General features: G+C 30.4%; 1 pseudogene; it reads right to left on the bottom strand.

Annotated features, from left to right (window-relative positions):
- Positions 1–6,761: 6,761 nt before the first annotated feature.
- Positions 6,762–10,768, bottom strand: LOC108757532 (luciferin 4-monooxygenase-like; annotated as a pseudogene).
- Positions 10,769–10,974: the final 206 nt, after the last annotated feature.

Below are 10,974 nucleotides of genomic sequence, written 5' to 3'. Positions count from 1 at the left end.
ATTTAAAATGACATAATATTATCAATAATACAGTCACTATTATTTTAATTACGCAATTTGCAAAAGAACACCGTAAGAATTTTCTTCTCGGATTCATAGAATTGGTTTTTAGCTGGTTTGGTATAGAAATAAGCCACAAATATATGAATTGAGTTTGTACTTCTTTAATTAGCTCAACAGATCATGATTTTATTAGTATTAATAAAGTGCAATAGTTAGTTTCTGAGAAATAAGGGGATGTCACTTTAAAAGACCTATGTCAGTATCGGCAACTTTCCTCTACAACATGCAAAATAAATCGAGACGATTTGAAATATGCGCTTCTCAGCATGACTAAGCGCAGATTCTGCAAGATATTTTCAAGAATCGTTCGGTTGGTACACAGAATCTATGAGAAAATATACAAGTGTGTGTCCTCGTCCGCTACCTTAAAAGTAAATAACGGACGATGCGATATCGAAGCGTTTTCTCGTCCGATAGTATTACATCGGCGACGAAGCTTCCTGAATCGACAACTCACCTGGCAGGCTCGATCTCTTCTTCGACGAAACGAGCGGATAACTTCTCGATCGCGTGAAGGTCGGCAGCGATTACGACCGAGGAATCAGCGTAACAACAACCAAGATCGACTCCATAAAACACGCTTAATACGAATGCGGCTGGTGGAACATCACCTCGTGTAGGAAGTAAATACCGCTCGTTGGTTGTAATTTACACTCGTTGGGCGTAAACCGGCTGTGCTGCATCGATTCCACGAAGAGGTTATCGAGAACATACTTACGCTAACGTTTTTCTAAAATTAATGATTATAGACATAAAACTGTATAAGACAATACTTGTGTCTTGTACGGAATATATACATATGTGCATAGAATCATAAATATTGTTAGAACATGGGTTTCCAAAGTATGGGTGGCTGATGGAAAAAGTTTAGAATATTAAATTACATTTCGTTCTTAGAACGTACACGGAAAGAATTTTTTTCTTAGAGTTTACCTTGAAAGTATGGTCGTGGGACAACATTGTATTTTGAAGAATCTTATTTAATTCTCTCATATATTCATTAATAAAACTACAATAAAATAAATCAAAAAAATTTGATTAGTTTTACTAAAGTACACACAGTAAAATTTTTTAAATATTTTATTGACCAAAATTATCATATTTTCAAAGTAAATTATAAGAGAAAATTCTCTCCGTGCGATTTCATTTCTTTGCATAGTTATATATATACATTCAAACGTGTGTTTTTTCACGACTTCATATATGTGCAAAATTAAATTGTTAATATTGAAATAAAAATTTAAAATAAATTAATATTATCAAATTTCTACGTTTAAAAATCTCTTGCATTGAGTTGACGTTAAAACTGTCAACAAAAATAGGAAATAGGAAATAGGAACATTTTTTACACATGTATCTGAGAAATAGATTTATAATATTACATTTAATAAAAAATTAAAACATATAGGAGGACTAAAATGTTCTAAATAAATAATTACTTTATACATATAGCCCCATACGCTTTTTCAGTTTTATTAAAATTTTATAGACGGCGCGAATATTTGCCATTTAAAAAATGGATCGCAATTGCAATCATTTGGAAATTCCTGTTCTGTGAAGTTTACATGAACGTATATATGTATATACATATGTTCGCTTTAAAACTTTTTATGTTTTATAAATAAATTATTTTGATATTTTCGAAATTATATTCAATCAAAAATAAAAAAGCCGAAAAAATAAAAATAATATAAATAAAATGTTGTGATACAAATAAGTGTTAATTAATTTAACTCTTGCTCCGCTTTTCTATTTTCACTGAAGCTAAGTTGGTCGCAGATGTTTGCCGTTTGAAAAAGTAGGTCGCGATCTATACCAGTTTGAAAATTCCTGTCTTGGAATATTGTTCGCATATTGTGATATATTCGGGATATGTGCTTTATGTTTAAATGTTGCATCTCGCGACTGTGTTGGTTATTCGAGATGTTCGAAATAGCTGAAAGTAAATTTTGTAGTTGATACATCAATGTTTGACGATTTACAATAATATAATTATTAATAAATATAATTAATATAATTAATATATATATTATATATGTAGTATACAAAATACACATAAGTAATAACAAATTTTATATATACATATAATGAGTAATATTTAAAAAAAATAGTAAAATAGTGTTTCTTTAATAACCAACTAGAAGCGTAAACTTTTAATTAAATAGTACGTCGTGCTTTAAAAAGCCTTCAATGTGAGTTCAAGCATTAAAGCACTTCTGACTTTGTGTGTACGTAATAAAATTTTAGCACATATTGCACTTTATAAAAAAACCTTTTTAAAACAATATCCTCTCGTTTATTGAGAAAACCTCAGTTTTTGTCCAATTTTCCTCAAGAGAGTCGGCAAAAAGCGACCGTCCAAGTCGACCGGAAATGCTTTAAAAAGTTCCGCGCGAGCAGCGCCGGCGGGACGCCGGCAATTAAACTTTTTCGCCATCTCGCGACAGAGAAAATTGGAAATTTGTGTCCCCGCTATGGCCGGCGTCTGCAAAATTTTATCAATTAAAATATCGTTAACGTCTGCGCCTAGCCGAAACGAGCTCGTTAAAACGCTTCCGCGTTCGCGCAGGATAACTGCCTAGGTGAGCTCTTTCTTGTTCTAGCTTGGAACTTCCGTCGAGACTTGAGAATAGAGCGAGTATAATACCAATTTTTTATTATAACCATAACAGATATAAAGTGATCCCACGGTTTGAAAAAAAAAACGTTATATTTAGAATCGCTGCATTTAATCAGAATTAATTGAATTTTCATTTATGAAGAATTTTGATATTATCAGAGAAACTGTATATTATAAAATTATGATATAATAAAAGTATTACGTGAAAATTTTAATATAATTAAAAAATATAATGTTTCAATAATGTTTAAATTTATTTTAGCTTTTAGTTGATTTATTCATATTAATATGTATTTAAAGTTATTTAAAGATATAGGTATGTATTAATTTTAAATAGTTATATTATATAAATTTTTTTTACTTTAGTGAGTGGTGTACGCTGAATTTAGATTAAATATAAAAATTGTGATTAAAATTTATATGAATTTAATATTTAAAGTTGTAATAAAGCAAAGTTTGCGAAATTTATGTAGATCGCGACTTACTTTTCAAAAAAACGATAAATGTCGACCTCTTTAGCTTAAATTTAAACGTAAAAGGACGCGCAGTAACACAAGTTTGTATGTAATAATTACGCAAAGTAACGATCTTTCAGCTTTTAGTATATTTGTTCTATATAAGAATGAAAAGTAATTTAACATTCTGAAATTTTCCATGATCTACCAGTGCAGTGAGCTGGATTTTGGAAATTTTTGTGATAAAGAAGTAGTTTAAATATAGTGCATAGTCAAATATTATATTAAAATAGTATATTAAAATTTTTAGAAACATTTTGTCGGCACACGATATGAGAACTCAGGGAACTGGACCTAAACGACGAAAAATTCAAATACTGTTTTTTAGACGTCATTAAGACGTCTTTTAAAGGAAATGTCTTGAAGACATCTCTTAGACATCTTGTGTCTCGTTTTTGGACATGCGTGTTGTCTGGGAAAACTCATGTTTTATAAATTAACTCTGATACATCAATTAGATATACCATGAAATATTTATGTACATATGTATGTGTATAGAAAGTTAATACAAAAATAGATTATTTGACACACATGTTTAATTCTGTAGAAATAGATAGGGTTGGGTAAGTTAACTTTTTTTTTTTAACTAAGTAAAGTTAAAGTTAACAACCTTGAAAATTTAATTTAGTTAAGATACAAGTTAATTTATAATGAAATTAATTGAATTAAAAGTTAAGCTAATAAAAAAAAGTAATTGAAAAGTTAAAAGTTAAATTTGTTTTTTTTTTATTATTTTAATTCATGATTCCAGGGTTCCAGTCTTAAATAACGGAAATGACAAATATATACTTCATTTAGGAAATACTCTATATTTTATTTACATGTTTGTTTATATATACTGTTTAGTATATAAGATTTGACTATGAATACTGGCCTGTGGTATAACTAAAGCTTCAGACACAATACGAGGGAGTAGCGATAGTAATAAGGAATAATAAATTTCAACTTATCAGAAACTAGATACATCGAAATACACGGTTTCTGACAGATCGAAATTTGAGGGTCGATTGTGTAATTTGAAATGAGATGAAAATTACAAAAGTGAGCAAATTCCCTCTGTCTCTCTCTCTCTCTCTCTCTCTCTCTCTCTCTCTCACACACACACACACACACACACACACAAGAATATTTATAATTTCATTGGTCAACACCTAGTAAATTTGTTCATTTTTGCAATTTTCACTTCATTTTAAGTTATCGCTATTGCCGCGTTATGTCTGACAATGAGACTTAACTTCAAAGAATTAAATAAAAAATTAATATCTACGGATAAAATGTAACTAAATAAAAAGTTAAAAAGTTATATAAGAGTCTAAAATATAATTAAGTTAAGTTAAAATTAATTAACTATTTATCTTTTTAACTTAGCACTACTCAATCCTAGAAGTAGAACTATCGCGTTATTGTAATATTACTGTATCATTGAATCAAAATGATCAAAATTCCATTGAAACTTGAGGATAGAGTTGAGAATTATTTCCGTCGTAACACATAGAGGATATATCAGGAAGTCGAGTCATTTTCCAAAATTTCATAGCAACGTGCCGGTGCAGAGGTTAATAGGATGGCACGAAATTCAGATAGGGGGAGAGTTGGAGGTTGGAGGTAGTATCGTAGCGGCACGTAAATCACAGCGATCGTCGGTGTTCCTGTGCGCGTGTGTTTCCCATGTGAATTATAGCGCGCCCGCGCGCGGTCGGACGCGTGAGCGTGCGTTCGTTAATAGGTTTGCACGTGCGTGTCCCTAAACGTAATACCGATTTTATCTGTCCCCTTGTCTACGCAGGCTGGCCGGTTGGTCGCCAGGCTCGCCGACGCGGCGCGGCGGATGCGGAGGGTAGAGAGCGACAGCCAGACAGTTTGATCCAGGTTGCGATCCCGGAAGTCAAAACTGCGAAATCGTCCGGTCCGGATTGATTACCGATCGTTAAAAGCGGTCGCTCGTACGCATAAAAATGAAGTGCCCTTCGATAACGATGCACCGTGCGCCGTGCGCTTCCGCTATTGCGCCGCGGAAGATAATCGAATCCGGGTAATTTCGCTTCGCTAATGAGAGGGTCACCGCTGTAAAATACTGTGGCGCGTGCACTGTAAACAAATGCGATACAGTAATATTCCGTGGAGGATATTTTATCTGAGTGCCATCTCTCTCCGCGGACTAATTGAATATCGGAGTTATCGATGTTATTTCGCTTGCGAAGCCTTTCCGATTACAAAACGCGATGCATATCTCATCATGCAGTCAGTTAAAATAACATAACGTACGCGAGAGATAATGTTCATTACTTTTTATTTATATGAATTTGAACTTTCCCGATACATTTATTATTAGTTTATATATTTGTCTGCAAAACAGTTTGTCGATAATATATATATTTGCTTTATTTAATTGATTCTGTATAAGCATTATGTGAATATAAGATTTAAAGTCATACAAGATTTAAAGTTAAAATGGCCCTGTTCTTTTTGGCTCAACTTTTGCACCAGTTTATCTTTCTTTCTCTTCTTTCCTCCTGGAGAGAAAAAGAAAAAAATTAACTGGTGCAAAAATTCAACCAAAAAGAACAGGCCTAATAGCTTATCTTAATTTTGTATTTGTCCTTTGCACTTGTGATATATTTATAATGTAAAGATATTTTATACTAATTATACAACAAGCTTGAAGATAATATTCTTCTTTTGTCTTTTATTATAAATAGTCAAAACTTTATAACTCTGTTAATTTATAATTTGATTATATAATAATTATTTTATTTTATCTATATTATATGTAATATTATTGATAATATCAAATATAATATTTTTAACATATACAAAAAATAAAAATATGAAATATGGTTTCCCGAAATGAGTAACCATTCACTTTATATTCGGATATTTCTTCAAAAGTTTTAATTCTCTAATCAACTTTTTTTAAATCCCAGATATGCATATGTGAGATAAGAGTCAGAATTTAATCTAGAATTAACTTCAAGTCAAACGCTTTCACAGGAGTCACCTCTTTCAATATCTATATGTTGTATTATAACTATATATGTTATAATTATTATATTATATATTTCAGATTATATGATAATATATATTTCAGATATAGTATTAAATTATATTCCTATTGTATTAAAGTTAGCATAATAGTTAAATAAGCTGAATATGCATTTAGTTTATTCAACTATTATGCTTTTGTACTAACCTTGTAAAATAAATTATTGTAGATTATGACCAGATTAATATTTATTGTATGCATCAGCTTGCGCCCAACAATTAAATATCTTTTGTTGAATTTTTCCATTTGAGATTTTCCGTAGTATCCGGCTAAGAAATACCATAAAGTTCCTTATTCCGATCCAATTTTTCTATTACCCATTGTTCCAGTTCCTCTTCCGTTACCTCAAGCAAAATAACGTCGATTCTTTGTACAGAATTTCGATCGATCTTAAAACAAATAATTAAATAATCAATTAGACCTCTTTTTCCAGCACTTTCATAATAAACGCTTTTGGGTATTTATCCTCAAAAGCATGTGGCATAGGCACTACAACTGCCTCGAGCACTGCCGAATGATCTTATAACACGGCCTCAATTTCCACCGGTGAGATTGTCTTCTTTTTATATTTAAATATTTGACTGATCCGCTCGATGACGAAAACGTTACCATCTTCGTCATAATAGCCTACATCTTCATTGTTGAACCAACTTGTCATTTCTCTATGTAAATTAATTTAAATGTATACTTTTTAATATATTATATATAATCTTATTTATATATATTATCTCATAGAAATACAATAGATCATCAATTAGAAGAATTTGTAACTATTATCGCAGTAATTTATATTAGATGTAGTATCGCTATAATACTTCTGTATCATACATGGAGAACGACACCAGATTTGGCTTCGCATGTTTGGACCTAATGGCTTTTCTTTGGCTGAGGGATATAAAGATGTGATCATCAATCGAACGTTTCTACCCACATAACCGCTAGATATCCGATCTTTCCGGTTTTTCGTTGGTAAGTTATTATGCTTGTTTCGATCAAATCTGAAACGACTCATCGACTTTAAATATCGCATTGTCATCATTAATTTTTTATTACAATTGTAATGAAATGTACACACCGTATACTTGAATAACCGAAGCGTTTGGCAACGACTTGATAAGATTTCCCTAAATTTCATGATTGATGATCGAGCCACCGAATAAGAATTTCTTCAAAAAAGAGACATTACGTAAAATCGATGGATTTAACCAGTCCGATGCACATCAGTTTTAAGAAACAACCACGTTACCTGAAATAAATAAATATTTTATACATTTTACATGTATATGGCTGAGTTGTTCCCCCTTTCGATAAACTTCAGCTCACTGTCTTACTTTCGTACTCTCTTAAGCTCTTACTCTTTTACTCTTTTGTTTATCCAATAGATAACTTATCACGTAGTTTATCTGAAGATGGAACCGGCTCTGTGTTGTATATTCTTTATATTTTATATTTACAGTGAGTGTAAAAAATTTTCGTACAGAAAAAATATTTTTAAAAAAACCTTATTTTTAAAAAGTAAATATTATTCAGCGAGAAATGAGTCATCAAATTGATGTTGAATCGATATCGATATGATGATTTCGATATCAATTTGACGTCGATTTTCATTTCTTGCTAAGTAATTAACAATTAATTCATAAAGAATAAAATAGACTGTTTTAAAAAATTATATATATATTTAAAAGGTATGTATTAATTTATAGAAAATATATCATTTGAAAAATAAGCGAAAATTAAAAATTCTATTGTTTAAATGCTCAAAAAGTATTCATACAGTCGAGAAATTTAGCTTCTAGAATCAGGAATACATGCGAAGTTTGTTTGTTTATGTTAGAACAGAATACATTCATTGTATAAAATTGCTACTATAAAATTGCAAACTGAAGAGTTTGCCTGTGAAAGAATAGTAAAACTTGCGCTGGCGAAAATTACTTTTGGTTTGACTTTCTTCAGAAAATAATCTAAATTTTCTACATATTTTTGATAATAAATGACAGAAAAATAAATAAATCAATGAGGAGAGGCGTCGAATTAGAATTGTGCCAAGTGTAGAGTTGGCGAAGGCAGGCAAGGGCGGACGGACAATCCCAAAAAAAAAGTCTCGTGATTGCATGAAAACTGTTGGACAAATATTTTTATTTTTTACATATATATTCGTAATATATATTTTTCATATATAGTATATATTTTATATGTGGTATATATATTATATATATATATATATATATATGTGTGTATAATAAATGTAAATCGTGTAGAACACGTATGCAAATGTGGAATTACAGATTTTGTTCCTGTTTATAAATTCATCCATTATAACTTCTAAATTAAAATTTTATACATCTGAATGAATATGCAGAACAGCCGTAATATTTAACAAAATTGGAAACATTCGTAGAACATAGATAAGTTTTTAATCTCCTAAGAGCAGAAAAAGATATTTCCGCAGTGCAGGATGTTGCCGGGATTGTAAGCAGGAATTCATAAGCATTTTATCATTTTTGTGTACGAGTATTCTGATATAATTTCTCTCACGGATGCATCTTTTTTTAAAAAATTAACGCCATCTTTTAAATTACAGATCTCTATTTTCTTGATCTCCATTATATTATAAAACATCGTTCGATGTAGTTTTAATTTGCTCGCGCCAAAATCAATTTTATATATTGTAATAATGCGATCAATGTTACTTTTGTTTCATCAAAGCGCTACATCTGGGCACTACCGGTCGACCGTCGTGAAAAAAGTAATCGCCGATCGATTTATAAACACGCAACTTTTCATATATAGTTTATCCTTTACCGTACTATGTACAATTTGGTGCCTCATCTATATTATTAAGGGTCACTAGAATCTTTTCGTTTTTTCACCTCTTCAAAATAATTCAAAAAATCTCTAAAAGTTCACTAATATACTTTCAACTTTCTAGAATAAATATTGACTCTTTATTTTGGAAAATAATAAAATGTAATATAATTTATAATTACCGAAAGACTCAAAGAAACTTGCACGAACAGGAATCGCTCATTCACTAGTTACCCATATTAGTACGGTAAGGGTTAATCAATTTTTATTTTTAATAAAATATTAAATAATAAATTATTTCGTCAAAAAATAATTTATACATTCTCCGGATTTCCAAGTATGGAATTCCACACGTGGAAAAATTTCGAGTGTGGAATACTCCATATCAACCACACTATAGTCGACGCTCATGTCGATGAGTAATCGTAAAGAGGCAAAGTAATCTAATTTAACAATAGTTATTAGAGGTGGCTCAATAATATAAAACATAAATGGAAAGGAGCACACAGCCACACACGCAAGAAACTTTTTGCCAAAATCTAAAAATAAATATGACTTTGGTAAAAAGCTTCTTGCGGGTGTGGCTGTATGCTCCTTTCCATTTATGTTTTATGTTATTGAGCCACCTCTAATAACTATTGTTAAATTAGATTACTTTGCCTCTTTACGATTACTCATCGACATGAGCGTCGACTATAGTGTGGTTGATATGGAGTATTCCACACTCGAAATTTTTCCCATTTATGTTCAAAGTAATCTACCTTTGACGTGGTATTCGTCTAACGGATTCACTTTACAGCCGATGTATACACGGAAAGAATTTTTTCTTAGAGTTTACCCTGAAAATATGGTAATCGTGGTACGACATTGTATTTCGAAGAATTTTAATGTAAATCTCTCTCATTTATTAATAAAACTACAATAAAGTATAAAATAAGTTTAATTAATTTTACTGAAATGCATGGTAAAAATATTCAAAATATTGTATTGTACCACAACTACCATATTTTCAGGGTAAATTTTAAAATTAACATTTAATTAGTCAAGAGTTAAGAGCCATAAACTTAGTATATTTACCGGTAATACAATAATAAATAAAACTTGATGAATATTCAATAATTTGTTTAAAAAATCTCTAAATTTTAAAAGAAAATTTCCTTCGTATAGACCCGTCAAAAGTGGTACGTAAGCATTTAATTCGTAATGCAAATTGTTATTACATTATTATGATTATTACGCTGTTTTTTCAACCATAATGCACACTTCACGCTCTTCTCTCTCATATCTCTTTAAACGTAACTTCTTGTCCTGTTTCTGCGTCGATCTATAAAATATATTAATCGTATTAGTATCAAATAATATAATATTTTGTCAGCAAAGTTTTGTTTTTAAAATCTTTTACCTGACCAATGAAACTCGGATTAGATTTCAAAGTGTCCAAAATATAGTTTCCGATATGTTTTCTGGTTCGTTTATTTGGAATTTCTTCACAGAATGGATTTGATGTTGTTTTACCTATCAAAATATTTCTTATTATCTAAGATAATGCATTATTTTTTCTTTTACAAGTTTCCTGAAATGATATATATGATACGTTTTTAATAAGTCTTATAATAAATTTTAAATAAACTTTTATGCAGCTTTTATAGAGTAGATACTTACACCTTGATATAAATTGATATTTTTAGTATCTTCTATATCATCCTCTATATTATCTTCCATATCAGAGTTCTTTCTTTGTATCAGTATCTTTCTTTACTTATATTACACTAAAATTGAAAGTGACCGTTACAGGTTGAAATTTCTATAACTGCGACTTTTATTAAGATAATAGACACTGATATAAAAATGTGTGAGCTCCAACTTCTATCGAGACGTTTGTTTACAATCATATGTCCTCGGAATTAGAAGTAAAGCAAAAATATTTT

Source organism: Trachymyrmex cornetzi, unplaced genomic scaffold (assembly GCF_001594075.2).
Source record: "Trachymyrmex cornetzi isolate Tcor2-1 unplaced genomic scaffold, Tcor1.1 scaffold1462, whole genome shotgun sequence".
Lineage (NCBI taxonomy): Eukaryota > Metazoa > Arthropoda > Insecta > Hymenoptera > Formicidae > Trachymyrmex > Trachymyrmex cornetzi.
The sequence above is the reverse complement of the archived record's forward strand: the minus strand, read 5'-3'. Positions and strand labels throughout refer to the sequence as shown.